The sequence below is a fragment of the Gorilla gorilla genome, chromosome 6 (assembly GCF_029281585.2).
Source record: "Gorilla gorilla gorilla isolate KB3781 chromosome 6, NHGRI_mGorGor1-v2.1_pri, whole genome shotgun sequence".
In the NCBI taxonomy this organism is placed as follows: domain Eukaryota; kingdom Metazoa; phylum Chordata; class Mammalia; order Primates; family Hominidae; genus Gorilla; species Gorilla gorilla.
Genome location: NC_073230.2, coordinates 27399875 through 27419777, shown reverse-complemented (window position 1 = coordinate 27419777; position 19903 = coordinate 27399875). Strand labels below are relative to the sequence as shown.

Below are 19903 nucleotides of genomic sequence, written 5' to 3'. Positions count from 1 at the left end.
TTTGCTGCAGCTGGGAAGGGTATTGTTGTGAGGCCATATCTCATGCTTGAAATAAAAGAGTTGGGAGCCATTTTGTGTTGGGTTCAAATCTCTTTCTTCTATTACCTCTCCAACTGTCCTAGGGAAGTTATTTAATCTCTTTGAATCTCCCCTTCTTCATCCTTAAAGTAGGAGCTTACAATAATATATAAAAAGAGTATATAACATCTATGGAGTTGTTTTCATGATTGAATGAGTTATTACCTGTCAATCACTTGGAACAGTCACAGAACATAGCAAGGTGTACTATCTGTTAGCCATTAGTGTTTTTATTGCTTAATATTTTTTTCTTTATATCTCTTTCATCTTAGTTGGCAGGATGTCTTTGATTGGTGATTTTTGTCCTACTCAGAGTACAACTCATTAAAATAAAATAAACACTTGCAAACAAGGTACTCTTCTGAAGATTTACACATAGCTTACTGTAGCAGTCTGGTGTTGCTCATGGTAAAGGTGATGTTTACCAGCTTGCTCACTACAAGTTTTCATAGAATATCAATGTCATAGCCACCTTTTCACAGATATGTGAGCTATACCAGGAGAAGTAACACATATGGATCAAGTTTGCCCATTAAGTCATGAGAGCTCTTCTTATAGCTAACATTTTCAGTACTCTCAGGGCAAGACTTTAGACTGAGGCATTAAGAACCTATCTTGGGCTGGACACGGTGGCTCACGCCTGTAATCCCAGCACTTTGGGCAGCCAAGGCGGGTGGACCACCTGAGGTCAGGAGTTCGAGACCAGCCTGGCCCAGATGGTGAAACCCTATCTCTACTGAAAATACAAAAATTAGCCAGGCATGGTGGCAGGTGCCCGTAATCCCAGCTACTCAAGAGGCTGAGGCAAGAGAATTGCTTGAACCCAGGAGGTGGAGATTGCAGTGAGCTGAGATCACACCATTGCCCTCCAGCCTGGATGACAAGAGCAAAACTCCGTCTCAAAAAAAAAAAAAAAAAAAAAGAACCTATCTTGGTAAAAACTACACTAAAATAAAAGAGCTCATTTGTTTGCATGGGGTTCTTATGGCCAAATTTTGTATTTTATTTCTGATATTGTCATTATAATGACAATGAAAGGGATCAATTCATTATTTTTCTATTTATTTGTGTATTTGTCAGCTTGGGCTGTCATAAAAAATACTACCGACTGGGTGGCTTAAGCAACAGAAATTTATTTCTCACAGTCACAGTCCTGAGGGCTTAAAAGTCCAAGATCAAGAGGCCCGCCGATTTGGTTCCCCAGTGAAACTGCTCTTCTTGGCTTGAAAATTGCTGCTTTTTCATGGTATTTCATGGTATCATAAAGTGGAGAAAGGGAGAGAAAGAGAGAGAGAGAGAGAAAGGGAGGAAGCAAACTCTCTGTTGTCTACTCTCAGAAGGGCAGTAATCTCACCATGAGGCCCCCTGCCCTCATGACCTCATCTAAACCTGATTATTTTACAAAGACCCCATCTCCAAATACCATCACACTGGGAGTTAGGACTTCAACAAATGACATTGGTGGCAGGGTATAACTCAGTCCATAGTAGTTTCTTTAGTTATTGGTAAGAAACAGCAATAATTTGTGACAGTTCTTTATAAGGAAAAAATATTGTGGAGCTTGAAATTTAAAAGGATCCTGTTTTTTAGCCTGAAAATATGTGATAAAATATAAGCATCAATCTTACTGAGAAGGTTTAGTATAAACTAAGTATGATTGGAATGCAAAAACTCCCAAAAGGTTCTCATTGGAGGGCAGACTCATAAGGTCTGCCACTCCTCATCAGACACGTGTTGTCAAAGAATATTGAGATACACATGTGTAAAAGTTAGCAGATTCTCAGAAGATATTATAAATTCTAAGTTTCTTAAACTTTTTCTGTCTTTCTTAGAGCTAGTCAAATGCTAGAATCTGAAATTACCAATTTGGGGGTCACACATTTCTTTGGGTTAATATTATGCCTCCCTAAATGTTCTTTTTAAGTGGGAATATATTCCCTTGAAGGCAGGACATAGTAACACCTAACGATAGGAAAATTTTCCTGGCCAAGAGTGAATAGGAGAGAAAGCAACCTGGGGAATGGGACACAGAATTTCTAAGTATAGGTCTGGAAGGAGAAGAGAGGGGTCAGGGACACAGCCCTGGGGTATCCCATTATAATCCTGTGGAAGGCCAGGAATAGAATGAATAGAATGAGATCACCTAGGTACAGAGTGGTGTCTAAAGGATAATAAAGACCACTTACTGGTATATTTGGTTTGTTAATGTTTCACATACAAAAATAACCTAATGACCACCTGTTTTTCAGTTCCAGGTAATCATCATAATATACTAACTCCATGACTTTCATTGTTTTTTTCAGATAAGCAAAAAGAAAAGCAAGAGATATGGAACTGAACTTCCCTTTGGCAAAAAATTTAGAAAATGATAATGAGGTGAGGAGAGACCTTAACACAGAAAATTATATACTTTGGGGTTACTGAAACACAATTTACTACCATGATATTATACTATATAAGAGAAGAACTGATGTAGAACTATATGGATAAGAGTAGTATTGAATGGTTTTATCATAAAAAATATTTTTTCATACCTAGTCCCACAGACATAAAAAATATTTTTTAGCTTATTCTTCTACTAAGACTCAAAGCAAAGTAAATGGAATTTAAATCTCTCTTTTCCCCCCTTATTTTCCTTAAGACATCTGGGAGTCATTCTTCAACATATAAAAAATATTTATACGGCCAGTACCTTGAGAACATCAAAATTTTTAAAAACACGTATGAATTTACATAGTCAATAATAAGATTTGTCAAGAGCCCTGAGTGAAAGGAAATGGTGAATTAGCCTGGCGAATTAATCTGCTTATCAGTGTAGGAGTTATTACATAAAAGTGGAAACTTGGGTTATGATATTTTCTTTACATTTACCTGATGGATCTATGATCTTTAGACAGGCATGAACAGACGGCATTTTATGATCCAGAAGGAAATGATATTTTGTTTTTCTAAAGTCAGTTATTCACAGAGATAAATACTGAGTATACCTCAAACTTATACGGTTTTAAGTATAAAATCACAGATGAGTTATATAATACCCAGTTTCTGTGTACATTTGCTGAAAACATGTATCTTTTTATGTATTTTCAGTTCACAATGTTTGTCAGAACTTCAGTGTATTTATGCTGGGTACTATGTTTTTTGCCAAAACAAACCATATGAAGACACACCCTTTGGTAGGAACCCCGATATTTGGTATTCATTAAGCATTATTGTTGTTATGTTTATAATTTACCATGTATTTTCTGGTAATTAAAGACGGCATTTTATTTAATATAGCTAAGGTTATAGTTGTAAGAACTAGCTAAAATGTATTGAAATCCTTTTAAAGCTCTGTATTAGTCTGTTCTTGCACTGCTATAAAGAAATATCTGAGACTAGTAATTTATAAAGAAAAGAGGTTTAATTGGCTTATGGTTCTTCGGGCTGTACAAGAATCATGGCTAGGGACACCTCGGAAAATTTTCAATCATGGCAAAAGGTGAAGGGGAAGCAGGCAGGTTTTACTTGACTGAGCAGGAAGAAGAGGCGAGGGGTGCTACACGCTTTTAAACAACTAGGCATTGCGACAACTCACTGTCACGAGAACAGAACCAAAAGGGAAATCCACCCCAATGATCCAATTAGTTCCCACCAGACCCCACCTCCAACACTGGGGATTTCAGCTGGACATGAGATTTGGGCAGGGACACAGACCCAAACCATCTCAAGCTTCCTTTGTTCAAGCAGAGAATACTTAGAGGTAAACAGATTCAGAGGACCTAAAATATATTAAGAAGGATAGAAATTATATACTATTTATTCTTTTCGTGAATTTCAAGGACCAGGTTTTTCTTAGAGAGAAACTCCTGTGATTTAGGTTCACTTTAAATTCTTTTCTTTTCTTTTTTTTTTTTTTTTTTTGAGATGGAGTCTCGCTCTGTCACCCAGGCTAGAGTGCCATTGGCACGATCTCGGCTCACTGCAACCTCTGCCTCCCAGGTTCAAGGAATTCTCCTGCCTCAGCCTCCCGAGTAGCTGGGACTACAGGCGCCTGCCACCATGCCCGGCTAATTTTTAGTAGAGACGGGGTTTCACCATCTTGGACAGGCTGGTCTTGAACTCCTGACCTTGTGATCCACCCGTCTCAGCCTCCCAAAGTGCTGGGATTACAGGCGTGAGCCACCGCGCCTGGCCAGTTCACTTTAAATTCTGAGCAGTACCAATGGTGTTTTTTAATAATGATTATCAATCTCTAAGTTTTGTTTCCAGTAAAGGGGAGGGCCTAAATAATCACAACTCAGTTAGTTAATTTATAATTAATATTTCAACTAAAAAGAAAATGGGCTTATTGTGGGAAAAATAATAACAGTGAAATGCTCATATCAAATTTTATTGTAAAGTTGTTTCATAATTAGAGTTTTATCAGATGTTATATTGTAGCATTAGCAAACTGGAACATGCAGTACTAAATATCAGCTGTAAGGGTTGTGGTAACTTCCTAAACTCTTTATAATTAATGACTTTTAAAAATTTTGTAGTGTGATTTTTATTATGTCACCAAGTCATTAATATTTCAGCATGGTAATACTCCAACTAAATGTAATTTTCCAGTTAAAACCACAGTAACCAAGGTACCTTTTCAGTTAATAACAACATTGCCCAATATAAAAAAAAAATACTTCCTGAGAATTCCTGTAAAGCAGGATTTCTCAACCATGACACTATTGACACTTTGGGGCAAATAATTCTTTGCTGTGTGAGCTGTCCTGTGATTGCAGGATGTTTAGTAACATCTTTGGCATCTACCCGCTAAATGCCAATAGCACCTCCTTTCAGTTGTGACAACCAGAAATGTGTCCAGATGTTGTTAAGTGACCCATGGCTTGGTTGAAAATCAATGCGGTAAGAGCATAAACGTACCCAATTCTTAGGTGGCAAATAGTATACCCTTTGGTGGTTGAGTTAGCCTAAGAGTAAACCTAACTTTGTGGTCCTGAGTCACTCTTCCTTTTAAGTCATATCATCTTATCTAACTCATTCTAAATCTAGCCTATTTCTTCAATGTGCCCCATTTCTCGGCATTACTAATTTTGATGAGTGAGTGCTTAAATGGATTTATAATTCAGACTGGCTCTGTTATTTGCTATAGGTGCACTTTACAAAAATATCGCAATTTAAATGACTTTTTTTCTAAGCATTACAAAGGGTAACAGAGGCTGCATGTTTACAACAACCATACAAATATATTTTAAAATGCTGTTTCTATTCATATCTCTGGGGTCTGTATCAATAAATAGGTATATTATTAGAAGTCACAAGGAAAATTAAGAAACACCAGAGAATGAATTGGCTCAGCCATGCTTATATCTTCTTGGCATATTGGGCTATTATCTTTCTGAATCTCCTTCACTGCCCCACTTTTTAATTTAGTCTGACTCATTTTCTCAGGGATGAATTCATTAAAACAAAAACACACAGGCCTTTCAAATTTTGCTGAAGCTTCATTACAGTGGAGATAGGGTCTAGAGGATCTGATGACAGAATCTCTTGCTCTCTCTCTCTTTCCCTCTCTGACACACACACACATACACACACACACACACAAAATTTCCTGTGATACCAGAAAGCAATGATATATAAAAATTAAAAGTTAGAAAAACTATTTAGGTATTTTTAATGATTAAGAAGAAATATGAAATTCAGTTTTTACTAGCACCAACCAGATGTGAGTATACATAAAATAGACAAATTGAGGAATAAAGTACTCCCAAAGGTAAACTGTATTGAAACCCATTATTCTCTGCATTCTCATTTGTTTTAAAAAAAGTATATATATATTAAAAACTTTACACTGCGTGGTTTTAAAATACTGGATTCTAAAGTTAGCATATATGGGGTATATATGAGTCGTAAAAATTTTCTTGATGACAATTATTTTTACAATATAAGATCTGTTAGTAGTGAAAGAGCAAGTTCACCGTTGTCATTTTCCTGGGTTTAGGAGGGAACAGTCAACAGAGAAATAGAGGTGATATTTATACCTGCTACATTCTAGATATTTTGTAATTCCTTCGTATATGCATTTGATTATACAGAAAACATTTTACTTTGTTCTCATATCAATATAATTGTATTCATTTAGCCAGCCATTTCTTGAGTATCTGTTATAGCCTATACTTTGTTAGGTGCTGGGATGTAATGATAAGTAAAGCAAAAGCCCAAATCTCCATGAGTTCCCAGTCGAGTGGAGAAAAAATTAATATATAGATAATTGTAATGAGTGGAGAAGGGAGCTAGTATGCGATGAACCTCTCTCTGATCTTCAGCTGGGCAAGGAGAGTGAGGAAGGTGATGCGACAGTACGGACACCAAAGAAGAGGCTGTAATCAGATGCTCGCTGGACCCTTAGCACATATAGTGGAGGAGCAGAGGAGAAGGTGAGTAAGAGCAGAAGAAGCAAATGCAAGAGGTTTGAGTCAACAAGAAAACTCTGCAGAGTTATTTAAAGACTTTGATGTGACTAGTTGTACAGCACCTATGGTGGAAGAGTAAAAGGCAAGGCTTGGGGCCAGGCACGGTGGCTCATGCCTGTAATCCCAGCACTTTGGGGGGCCAAGGCGGGCAGATCATGAGGTCAGGAGTTGAAGACCAGACTGGCCAAAATGGTGAAACCCCGTCTCTACTAAAAATACAAAAATTAACCAGGTGTAGTGGCAGGCGCCTGTAATCCCAGCTACTCGAGGGGCTGAGGCAGGAGAATTGCTTGAACATGGGTGGCAGAGGTTGCAGTAAGCCGAGACTGTACCACTGCACTCCAGCCTGGGTGATAGAGTGAGACTCCATCTCAATTAAAAAAAAAAAATGCAAGGCTTGGGAAAGATACAGAACACTTTTGAAAGCCCTCAATAACATTGCTTATCTGAGAAGTGCTCTCATTGTGCACTATCTACTATATCTTTCTGATTAATTCCCTTTGGTCATCACACATAAATCTGACTAGTATGTGCAACTGGTTACAGGTTAAAATTATCTTTGCAGGCTTCCTACCATTTAATTCTCAAAACAACTATATTTTGTGTAAAAGCAAACTCCCTTAGAGAGGCTAAGTTACTTAGTTTGCTAGTAACTGGTAATGGTGGGATTTGAACACAAATGCTCTGAACACCAAATCTCCATCTCACTTGTGTTTTTCCGTAGTCATCAATCTTATAAGAACTGTTTATTAGGCCATTCTCACATTGCTATAAAGAAATATCCGAGACTGGGTAATTTATAAAGAAAAGAGATTTAACTGGCTCAGGATTCTGCAGGCTTTACAGGAAGCATGGTGCTGGCATCTGCTCACCGTCTAGAAAGGCCTCAGGAAGCTTACAGTCATGGCAAAAGGCAGAGGGGGAGCAGGCATGTCACTTGGCAAAAGCAGGAGCAAGAAAGCGATTGGGGTGGGGAGGTGCCACATACTTCTAAAGGAACACATCTGATGAGAACTCACTATCACAAAGACAGCACCAAGCTACGAGGGAGATTTGGATGGGGTCATGTATTTGAACTGTATCATTTCACCCTGGCCCCCTTCAAATCTTATGTCCTCACATTTCAAAATATAATAATCTCTTCTCAGTAGTCCCCCCAAAATCTTAACTCATTCCAGCATTAATCCAAAAGTCCCAAGTTCCAAATCCACAGTATTATCTGGAAATGAGTTTCTTTTACCTATGAGCTGTAAAAATAAATAAATAATAAGTTAGTTGCTTCCAAGATACAATGGGAGTTCAGGCATTGGGTAAACATTCCTGTTCCAAAAGACAGAAGTCATCAAAAAGAAAGGGGCTACATGCCCCATACAAGTTCAAAACCCCACGGGGCAGTCATTAAGTCTTAAAACTCCAAAGTCATCTCCATTGACTACATGTCCCCCATCCAGGGAAAATGGGTGCAGAAGGTGGGCTCTCAAGGCCTTAGGCAGCTCCACCTGTGGCTTTGCAGAGTGCATACCCCAAGGCTGCTCTCACAGGCTGGAGTTGAGTGACTGCCCCTTTACTACATGCAGAGTGCAAGCTACTGGTATATCTACCATTCTCAGGTCTGGAGGATGGTGGCCTTCTTCCCACAGTTTCACTAGGCAATGCCCCAGTGGGGACTCTGTGTGAGGCCTCCAACTCCACATTTTCTCCTCCACACTCCCTTAGTAGAGGCTCTCTGTGAGGGGCTCCATCACAACAGCAGGCTTCTGCCTGGACACAGAGACTTTCTCATATATCCTCTGAAATCTAGGCTGAGAGTACCAAGGCTCAACTCTTACACTCTGTGTACCTGAAAACTTAACTTTACATAGAAGCTGCCTAAGCTTACAGCATGCACCCTCTCATGCACCCTCTGGAGCTATGGACCAAGCTATACCTGGGCCCGTTTGAGCCAAGGCTGGATCTGGAACAGCCAGGATGTAGGGAACAATGTCCTGAGACTGTGCAGGGCAGCAAGGCCCTAGGCCTGTCCCACAAAACCATTCTTCCCTCCTAGGCATTCAGGACTGTGATGAGAGGGGCTGCTGCAAAGGTCTCTGAAATGCCTTCAAGGCCTTTTTCCTATCATCTTGGCTATCAGCACTTGGCTCCCTTTTAGTTATGCAACTTTCTCTAGCAAATGATTGCTCCAGTAAAAGCTTTTTCTTTCTCTGCCACATGACCAGGCTGTAAATTTTCTAAACTTTTATGCTCTGCTTCCCTTTTAAATATAAGTTTCAACTTTAAGTTATTTATTTGTACCCTCATCTCAAGTTAGGTTGTTAGAAGCAACCAAGTCACATTGAAATGTTTTGGTTCTTAGAATTTTTTTCCACCAGATACCCTAAATTATCTGTGAAGTTTAAATTCTCACAGATCCCTAGGAAATGACCAGAATGAGCCAAGCATTCTTGGGAAACACAAGTGCAATGGGGATTTGGTATCCAGAAGATTTGTGTTCAAATCCTGCCATTATCAGTTACTAGAAAACTACGTACCTTAGCCTCTCTAAGATAGTTTATTCTTACATAAAATATGGTTGTTTTGAGAATTAATGGTAAGAAGCATGTGAAGATAATTTTAAACCGTAACCCACCGCACACACTAGTAAGTTTTATGTGTGGCAACCAAAGAGAATTAGTCGGACATATAATACAGTGCATAATAAGAGTACTTCTCTGGGGGGTCCTTTCCAAGATGGCCAAACAGGAACAGCTTTGGTCTGCTGCTCCCAACATGATCAATGCAGAAGACAGGTGATTTCTGCATTTCTAACTGAGGTACCTGATTCATCTCATTGGGACTGGTTGGACAGTGGGTGCAGCCCACAGAGGGCAAGCCAAAGCAGGGCGAGGCATCACCTCACCCAGGAAGTCCAAGGGGTTGAGGGATTTCCCTTTCCTAGCCAAGGGAATCCATGACAGACTGTACCTGGAAAATCAGGACATTGCCACCCCAGTACTGTGCTTTTCCAACAGTCTTAGCAAATGGCATACCAGGAGAGTATATCCCGTGCCTGGCTTAGTGGGTCCCATGCCCACGAGCCTTGCTCAAGGCTAGCGTGGCAGTCTGAGATCAAATTGCAAGGCAGCAGCCTGGTTGGGGGAGGGGTGTCCGCCATAGCTGAGGCTTAAGTAGGTAAAGTGGCCTGGAAGCTTGAACAGGGCGGAGCCCACTGCAGCTCAAGGAGGCCTGCCTGCCTTTGTAGACTCCACCTCTGGGGGCAGGGCATAGCTGAACAAAAGGCAGCAGAAACTTCTACAGACTTAAACGTCCCTGTCTGATAGCTCTGAAGAGAGCAGTGGTTCTCCCAGCACGGTGTTTGAGCTCTGAGAATGGACAGACTGCTTCCTTAAGTGGGTCCCTAACCCCTGTGTAGCCTAACTGGGAGACACCTCCCAGTAGGGGCTGACTGACACCTCATAAAGCCGGGTGCCCCTCTGAGACAAAGCTTCCAGAGGAAGGATCAGGCAGCAATATTAGCTGTTCTGCAGCCTCCGCTGGTAGTACCCAGGCAAACAGGGTCTGGAGTGGACCTCCAGCAAACTCCAACAGACCTGCAGCTGAGGGACCTGACTGTTAGAAGTAAAACTAACAAACAGAAAGGAATAGTATCAACATCAACAGAAAGGACATCCACACCAAAACTCCAACTGTAGGTCACCATCATCAAACAGTAAAGGTAGATAAAACCACAAAGATGGGGACAAACCAGAGCAAAAAAGCTGAAAATTCTAAAAAGCAGAGTGCCTCTTCTGCTCCAAAGGATCGCAGCTCCTCGCCAGCAAAGGAACCAAGCTGGATGGAGAATGACTTTGACGAGTTGACAGAAGTAGGCTTCAGAAGATCAGTAATAACAAACTTCTCTGAGCTAAAGGAGGATGTTGGAACCCATAGCAAGGAAGCTACAAACCTTGAAAAACGATTAGACAAATGGCTAACTAGAATAAACAGTGTAGAGAAGAGCTTAAATGACCTGCTGGAGCTGAAAACCATGGCACGAGAACTACGTGACACATGCACAAACTTCAGTAGCCGATTCGATCAAGTGGAAGAAAGAGTATCAGTGACTGAAGATCAAATTAATGAAATGAAGCGAGAAGAGAAGTTTAGAGAAAAAAGAGTAAAAAGAAATGAACAAAGCCTCCAAGAAATATGGGACGAGGTGAAAAGACCAAATTGTTTGATTGGTGTACCTGAAAGTAGCGGGGAGAATGGAATCAAGTTGGAAAACACTCTGCAGGATATTATCCAGGAGAACTTCCCCAATCTAGCAAGGCAGGCCAACATTCAAATTCAGGAAATACAGAGAACACCACAAAGATACTCCTTGAGAAGAGCAACCCCAAGACACAAAACTGTCAGATTCACCAAGGTTGAAATGAAGGAAAAAATGTTAAGGGCGGCCAGAGAGAAAGATCAGGTTACCCACAACGGGAAGTCCATCAGACTAACAGCTGATCTCTCGGCAGAAACTCTACAAGCCAGAAGAGAGTGGGGGCCGATATTCAACATTCTCAAAGAAAAGAATTTTCCACCCAGAATTTCACATCCAGCCAAACTAAGCTTCATAAGTGAAGGAGAAATAAAATCCTTTACAGACAAGCAAATGCTGAGAGATTTTGTCACCACCAGGCCTGCCTTACTAGAGCTCCTGAAGGAAGCACTAAACATGAAAAGGAACAACTGGTACCAGCCACTGCAAAAACATGCCAAATTGTAAAGACCATCGATGCTAGGAAGAAACTGCTTCAACTAATGGGCAAAACAACCAGCTAACATCATAATGACAGGAACAAATTCACACATAACAGTATTAACCTTAAATGTAAATGGGCTAAATGCCCCAATTAAAAGACACAGACTGGCAAATTGGATAAAGATTCAAGACCCATCAGTGTGCTATATGCAGGAGACCCATGTCACATGCAGACACACATAGGCTGAAATTAAAGAGATGGAGGAAGATCAATGAAGCAAATGGAAAGCAAAAAAAAGCAGGGGTTGCAATCCTAGTCTCTGATAAAACAGACTTTAAACCAACAAAGATCAAAGAAGGCCATTACATAATGGTAAAGGGATCAATTCAACAAGAAGAACTAACTATGCTAAATACATATGCAACCAATACAGGAGTACCCAGATTCATAAAGCAAGTCCTTAGAGACCTATGAAGAGACTTAGACTCCCACACAATAATAATGGGAGACTTTAACACCCCACTGTAAATATTAAATCAACAAGACAGAAGGTTAACAAGGATATCCAGGACTTGAACTCAGCTCTGCACCAACCATACCTAATAGACATCTACAGAACTCTCCACCCCAAATCAACAGAATATACATTCTTCTCAGCACCACATCACACTTATTCCAAAATTGACCACATAGTTGGAAGTAAAGCACTCCTCAGCAAATGTAAAAGAACAGAAATCACAACAAACTGTCTCTCAGACCACAGTGCAAACAAATTAAACTCAGGATTAACAAACTCACTCAAAACTGCACAACAACATGAAAATTGAACAACCTCCTCCTGAATGACTACTGGGCAAATAATGAAATCAAGGCAGAAATAAAGATGTTCTTTGAAACCAACAAGAACAAAGACACAACATACCAGAATCTCTGGGACACATTCAAACAGTGTGTAGAGGGAAATTTATAGCACTAAACGCCCACAAGAGAAAGCAGGAAAGATCTAAAACTGACACCCTAACATCACAATTAAAAGAACTAGAGAAGCAAGAGCAAACACGTTCAAAAGCTAACAGAAGGCAAGAAATAACTAAGATCAGAGCAGAACTGAAGGAAACAGAGACACAAAAAACCCTTCAAAAAATCAATGAATCAAGAGCTGGTTTTTTGAAAAGATCAACAAAATTGATAGACTGCTAGCAAGACTAATAAAGAAGCAAAGAGAGAAGAAACAAATAGACGCAATAAAAAATGACAAAGGGGATATCACCACTGATCCCACAGAAATACGAATTATCATCAGAGAATACTAAAAACACCTCTATGCAAATAAACTAGAAAATCTAGAAGAAATGGATAAATTCCTGGACACATACACCCTCCCAAGACTAAACCAGGAAGAAGTTGAATTCCTGCATAGGCCAATAACAGGCTCTGAAATTGAGGCAATAATTAACAGCTTACCAACCAAAAAAAGTCTAGGGCCAGTCAGATTCACAGCCGAATTCTACCAGAGGTACAACAAGGAGCTGGTACCATTCCTTCTGAAACTATTCCAATCAATAGAAAAAGAGGGAATCCTCCCTAACTCATTTTATGAGGCCAGCATCATCCTGATAACAAAGCCTGGCAGAGACACAACAAAAAAAGAGAATTTTAGACCAATATCCCTGAAGAACATCAATACAAAAATTCTCAGTAAAATACTGGCAAACCAAATCCAGCAGCAGATCAAAAAGCTTATCCACCATGATCAAGTGGGCTTCATCCCTGGAATGCAAGGCTGGTTCAACATATGCAAATCAATAAACGTAATCCATCACATAAACACAACCAATGACAAAAACCACATGATTATTTCAATAGATGCTGAAAAGGCCTTTGACAAAATTTAACAGCTCTTCATGCTAAAAACTCCCAATAAACTAGATATTGATGGAACATATCTCAAAATAATAAGAGCTATTTATGACAAACCCACAGCTAATATCATACTGAATGGGAAAAAACTGGAAGCATTCCCTTTGAAAACTGGCACAAGACAGGGATGCTCTCTCTCACCAATCCTATTCAACATAGTATTGGAAGTTCTAGCCAGGGCAATCAGGCAAGAGAAAGAAATAAAGGGTATTCAATTAGGAAAAGAGGAAGTCAAATTGTCCCTGTTTGCAGATGACATGATTGTATATTTAGAAAACCCCACTGTCTCAGCCCAGAATCTCCTTAAACTGATAAGCAACTTCAGCAAAGTCTCAGGATACAAAATCAATGTGCAAAAATCACAAGCATTCCTATACACCAATAACAGACAAACAGCCAAATCATGAGTGAACTCCCATTCACAATTGCTACAAAGAGGATAACATAACTCACAATCCGGCTTACAAAGGATGTGAAGGACCTCTTCAAGGAGAACTACAAACCACTGCTCAATTAAATAAAAGAGGATACAAACAAATGGAAGAACATTCCATGCCCATGGATAGGAAGAATCAATATTGTGAAAATGACCATACTGCCCAAGGTAATTTATAGATTCAATGCCATCCCCATCAAGCTACCAATGACTTTCTTGACAGAATTGGAAGAAACTACTTTAAAGTTCATATGGAACCAAAAAGCTTTCATTGCCAAGACAATCCTAAGCGAAAAGTATAAAGCTGGAGGCATCATGCTACCTGACTTCAAACTATCCTACAAGGTTACAGTAACCAAAACAGCATGGTACTGGTACCAAAACAGAGAGATAGACCAATGGAACAGAACAGAGACCTCAGAAATAACACCACACATCTACAACCATCTGATCTTTGACAAACCTGACAAAAACAAGAAATGGGGAAAGGATTCCCTATTTAACAAATGGTGCTGGGAAAACTGGCTAGCCATATGAAGAAAGCTCAAACTGGATCCCTTCGTTACACCTGACACAAAAATTAATTCAAGATGGATTAAAGACTTAAATATGAGATCTAAAACCATAAAAACCCTAGAAGAAAACCTAGGCAATACCATTCAGGACATAGGCATGGGCAAGGACTGCATGACTAAAATACCAAAGCAATGGCAACAAAAGCCAAAATACACAAATGGGATCTAATTAAAGTAAAGAGCTTCTGTACAGCAAAAGAAACTACCATCAGAGTGAACAGGCAACCTACAGAATGGGAGAAAATTTTTGCAATCTACCCACCTGACAAAGGGCTAATATTCAGAATCTACAATGAACTCAAACAAATTTACATGAAAAAAATCAAACAACCCCATCAAAAAGTGGGCAAAGGATATGAACAGACACTTCTCAGAAGAAGACATTTATGCAGCCAACAGAGACATGAAAAAATGCTCATCATCACTGGTCATTAGAGAAATGCAAATCAAAACCACAATGAAATATGATCTCACACCTGTTAGAATGGCGATCATTAAAAAGTCAGGAAACAACAGGTACTGCAGAGGATGTGGAGAAATAGGAACACTTTTACACTGTTGGTGGAATTGTAAACTAGTTCAACCATTGTGAAAGACAGCATGGTGATTCCTCAAGGATCTAGAACTAGAAATACCACTTGACCCAGCAAACTCATTACTAGGTATATACCCAAAGGATTATAAATCATGCAACTATAAAGACACATGCACACGTATGTTTACTGCAACACTATTCACTATAGCGAAGACTTGGAACCAACCCAAATGTCCAACAATGTGGCACATATACACCATAGAATACTATGCACCCATAAAAAAAGAATGAGTTCATGTCCCTTGTAGGGACATGGAATAAGCTGGAAACAATCATTCTGAGCAAACTATCACAAGGAGAGAAAACCAAACACTGCATGTTCTCTCTCATAGGTGGGAGTTGAACAATGAGAACACTTGGACACAGGGCAGGGAACATCACCTACTGGGGCCTGTTGTGGGGTGGGGGGATGTGGAAGGGATAGCATTAGGAGAAATACCTAATGTAAATGACGAGTTAATGGGTGCAGCAAACCAACGTGGCATACGTATACATATGTAACAAACCTGCAGGTTGTGCACATGTACCCTAGAACTTAAAGTATACAAAAAAAAAAAGAGTACTTCTCTGATAAATTATGTTATTGAAGGCTCTCAAAACTGTTCTGTTTATTTCTCTAGCCTTACCTTCTACTCTTCCATCATAGGTGTTGTACAACTAGTCACATCGATGTCTTTAAAGAATTCCGCAGAGTTTTCCTGTTGACTCAAACCCCTTGCATTTGCTTCTTCAGCTTGTTACCTAATTTCAATCACTTCCACATTTTCAGGTATCTTCACAGCAATGCCCCACTTCTCGGTACAAATATTATATATTAATGAGTTTGTTCATGCAATGCTGTAAAGAAAATACCGGAGACTGGGTAATTTATAAAGATATTTAATTGGTTCATGGTTCTGCAGGCTTTACTGCTGGCATTGTGCCAGCATCTGCTCAGCCTCTAGGGAGGCCTCAGGAAGCTTACAATCACAATCATGGTGGAATTTATTGAGAATTATGATTTAAAACTATAATGATGTACATATTGCTTTTTGATAGGCAAATATTTAAAAATATTGTTTAATAATGACCTCTGTTTTCTAGGATGTGGGCATGTCACTTGGCAAAAGCAGGCGTAATGGACAAAGAGAGTGGGGGTGGGGAGGTGCCACACACTTTTAAATGACCAAGAACTCACACACTATCACGAAGACAGCACCAAGCCATGAGAGATCCACCCCCAGGATCCAAACGCTTTCAACCATCCCCTACCTTCAGTATTGGGGATTGTAATCCAACATGAGATTTGGGTGGAGACAAATACCAAAAGTGTATCAAACTGAGAACTTTGGAGCCAGGGAAAGGAGAGAGCTTACCATTGCTGAGAGAGAGAAAGATATCTATCTATCGATAGATAGATAGATAGATAGATAGATAGATAGATAGATAGATAGACAGACAGACAGACAGACAGACAGATAGATAGATATAAACTATATATATATCAACCATATATATATATCAACTATATATATATCTTTATATATATATATAGAGAGAGAGAGAGAGAGAGAAGAAACATGAATATTTGAGCAAGTTTTTCTCATAGATGTGTCATTACTAAACTTTTATTCCTTGGTTAGGAAATGGAACTGATCAATAATGCACAGTTGAGATTCTAAATTTCATATGTTAAAAATATTAGCAATAATAAATGAAAAGTAATGAGAGCACTAAATATATTATAAAATTATATTAATATACATGAATTAGTTACACAAGTTAAGATAGTTTATTACCAATGAATGAACAAATTAAATGGAACCAAATGAAAACTGAAGAGAGAGTTCTGAAAATATCAAAATTTAGTATATGATAAACAAAATATTTTAAATCAGTTGGAAATATTGAATTTAATGAGTATTGGGAAAACTAGATATTCATTCTGGGAAAGAAGAAAAAATCGGATAAATTAGATTAGCTTTTCACATCTTAGACACTGGTTATTTAAAAATGAATTAGAGATTTAACTATAAAAAAGGTAAATAGAAGTATTTTAAAAATGGAAAATAATTGTTTTATAATTCTGATTAAGAAAGACCTTTCTAGATATTACACATAATCTGGAAGTCATATTAAAGAAACATTTTAATAAATTCAACTACCAAGCATGCACACATGTACACAGACACACATGTGAAATCTTCTTTCACAGAAAAATGCATCATGAAGAAATAAAAACAAAGAGAAAACAGTTTAAAAGTATTTACAATGAATATTAGACAAAAAGCTAATTTCTGTCTCATAGAAAGGGGCACTACACTTTATAAGGAAAATGATCAACAACCCAAAGAAGAAATAAATATTTTATAAACATAAAATAGGAGTGGCTCTTAAGTATGTGAAAATATTCCTAGCTGCTCTCATAATAAGATAATTATGATTTAAACCTATATTGAGATACATATTACCTTTTGATAGGCAAATACTTAAAAATATTATTTGATCGTGAACTCTGTTTTCTAGGATGTGGGGAAACAACTTTCATAGAAATGTAACTTTTTTACAACCACTGTGGAAAGTCATTTGGCAACACCTGTCAGAGTTATAAACACCTGCTCATTTAATTCTGGAATTTAACTTCTGAAATACATTATGTAGATGAACTTTGTGCATGCAAAACGACTTGGATGTAAAGTTCCTCACTGCAGTTTTATGTAAAAAAGCCAAAGATAGGAAATAATCCCATGTCCATCAAGATGGGACATGGTTACACCATGTTGCATCCACTGCTAAAAAAAAGAATGAGGAAGTTTTTTATGCACTGGCATAAATTAATTTCCATGTTTTTTGATAAAAGCATGTACATGTGGGCACATATACACCCATACATACTTTTATACACGTATCGGTTTAATACACACAATTACTCTAGAAGTGTATGCAGACCACTGATAAGTTGTTGCCTCAGAGTGAAAAACTAGGTACTTGGGAGTGGGGGCAGCAGGAAGATTTTTACTGTAAATCCTGTTGCACCCTTGGGATTGTGCACCATGTGAATGCATTGCCTTTTACATAGTAAATTCAGGAAAACACGGTAAGAAATTTGAAATTGAGTCTCACAAAATCTGAGCAGTTCTTTAGAATCCACCATTGCTAAGGTGACTGAGATAGCCTAGAGTCTTCTTGGTAAAAATGGGATTTTGTTGATTCTTCTAGTCACTGTGAACTGCTATTAAAAATCATTAATTTACATTATCTGATTCTGTTTGACTTAGTATGTTTTTGAGCCTTTTCTGTTTCTACCAGCATCTCAACTATTTCTGGTTCAATGTTTCTGATTCAAATGCTTTTGGAAAGACTCTAAGATTGGTCCAATTATTGCCATCATCTCTGCAAGTCACTTCTTTCATACCAGATAATTATTTGCCATCGTCAGTCTATACATTGACTCACCTTTGTTGGTGACCCATTCTTGGGCAATCGTTTATGGTCAGGTAGACTACAATTTCAGTTATATGCAGTAATAATTCTCAATAATGTGAATGTTATTGGCCCCACTTCTCCTGCCTGCCAGCATTTGTTTGCTGCCCCCACAGAAGACCTCAACAAAAATACCTAACCTCTATTTCAATTTCTCTTTTCAATTGCTATTAAATCCATTCCAATCAAGCTTGGGTCGTCTACTAATCTACTAATACTACTTATCTCAAGGTCACCACTGAACTTTGCTAAATTAGAAGAAAATGGTTCATCAACTTATCTGACCGCTTAGCTGTCTCACCAGCTACTTGACAGTCTAGAATTTAGAGGGGGAAATAGGCAGGAATGTCTTTGGGGACTCTCCAGTGTTTTAAATATATATTTTATATATATATATATATATATATAAATTTATATAGTATATAAATTTATATAGTATATACATTTTATTATAGACATTATATATATGAACTGTATATAATAGATTTTAAGAAACAAAACTTTAAAAAATACTTTTTAAAAAAAGTTTTAGAATATTAGTTTAAAGGCTGACTGCATCCAGGGATGCAATAAAATTTCCAATTACTTGTCTTTCAATCTCAGGTCTATTATTCTTTGTTTAAATCTACTGTTATATTGTCTCTTTTTTACTGTAATATGAATGCTTGTTACTCTAAGATTATTATCTCTTTTCAGCAGCTCAGCTTTCCTCTACTAAGAGGTTCAAAAAAGACCCAGAACTGAGCCTCATTGAGCTATGGTTTGGTCATAACCAAGGATGAACTAATTGCTCTAGTCAGAGGAATGTGTTACCCTGATTGCCAGGTCAGGTCATATACTCACCTTTGTAGTTACAGAAGGAAGCAGCTCCAGTAATACCACAAGAATTAGGAGAGATGGAGGGATGGTGTCTTAGTCTTCTTTGTGTTGCTACAACAGAATGCCATACATGGGATAATTTACAAAGAAAATAAAATTTGCACAGTTCTGAGGCTGGAAAGTCCCACATCAAAGTGCTAGCATCTGGTAAGGTTGTTTTTGCCACATCATCCCATGGCTGAAGGTGGAAGAGCGGGAGAGCACAAGATGAGGCAAGAGAGAAAGTGGGCCAGATTCATTCTTTTCATTAGGATGATACAGAAAAGAGTTATCTTATTAGTAATTCACTCCTGTGATAACTCCCAGCATAATGCCATTAATCTGTTCATGAGGGCAGAGACCTCATGAACTAATCACCATTTAAAAGCCCTACCTCTCAGCACTGTTGCAATGGGAATTAGGTTTCCAACACATGGAAGCTGGGGGAAACATTCAAACCATAGCATATCATTTTAAGAGGAGAATAAGGGTGCTGACACCCGAAGAAGAGTTGAATATTTTAACTACTGACAAATATATCTACTTTCCTTACATTTATTCAAAAACTTACTAATGTATATTTTTGAACTTTTAAAACTCAGCTTAAATCATTTTTTAAAGGCAGTTTTCTACAATCCTACCAACTTTTTGTAAATAGATGTTCAGCTTTAAGGTTGCATTCTTCAGCCTTTAATATATATTAAAATATATTTACATGTGTATTTTTTGCTATATGATTTTTCAGATCTCATCTGCTAAATTGAAAAGGAAATGTCTGAATCATGGGGTGCCAG

At 38.4% G+C, this 19903-nt stretch overlaps 1 protein-coding gene across 1 annotated transcript in view; it reads left to right on the top strand.

Moving 5' to 3' along the window:
• Window positions 1-19903, top strand: part of MACC1 (MET transcriptional regulator MACC1) — a 310452-nt gene that overhangs the window by 265486 nt on the left and 25063 nt on the right. The window contains exons 11-13 of the mRNA XM_055392492.2: window positions 2382-2454; window positions 3169-3254; window positions 6387-6497. The gene's annotated coding sequence lies outside the window, so the exon portion shown is untranslated. The remainder of the gene's footprint in view (window positions 1-2381; window positions 2455-3168; window positions 3255-6386; window positions 6498-19903) is intronic.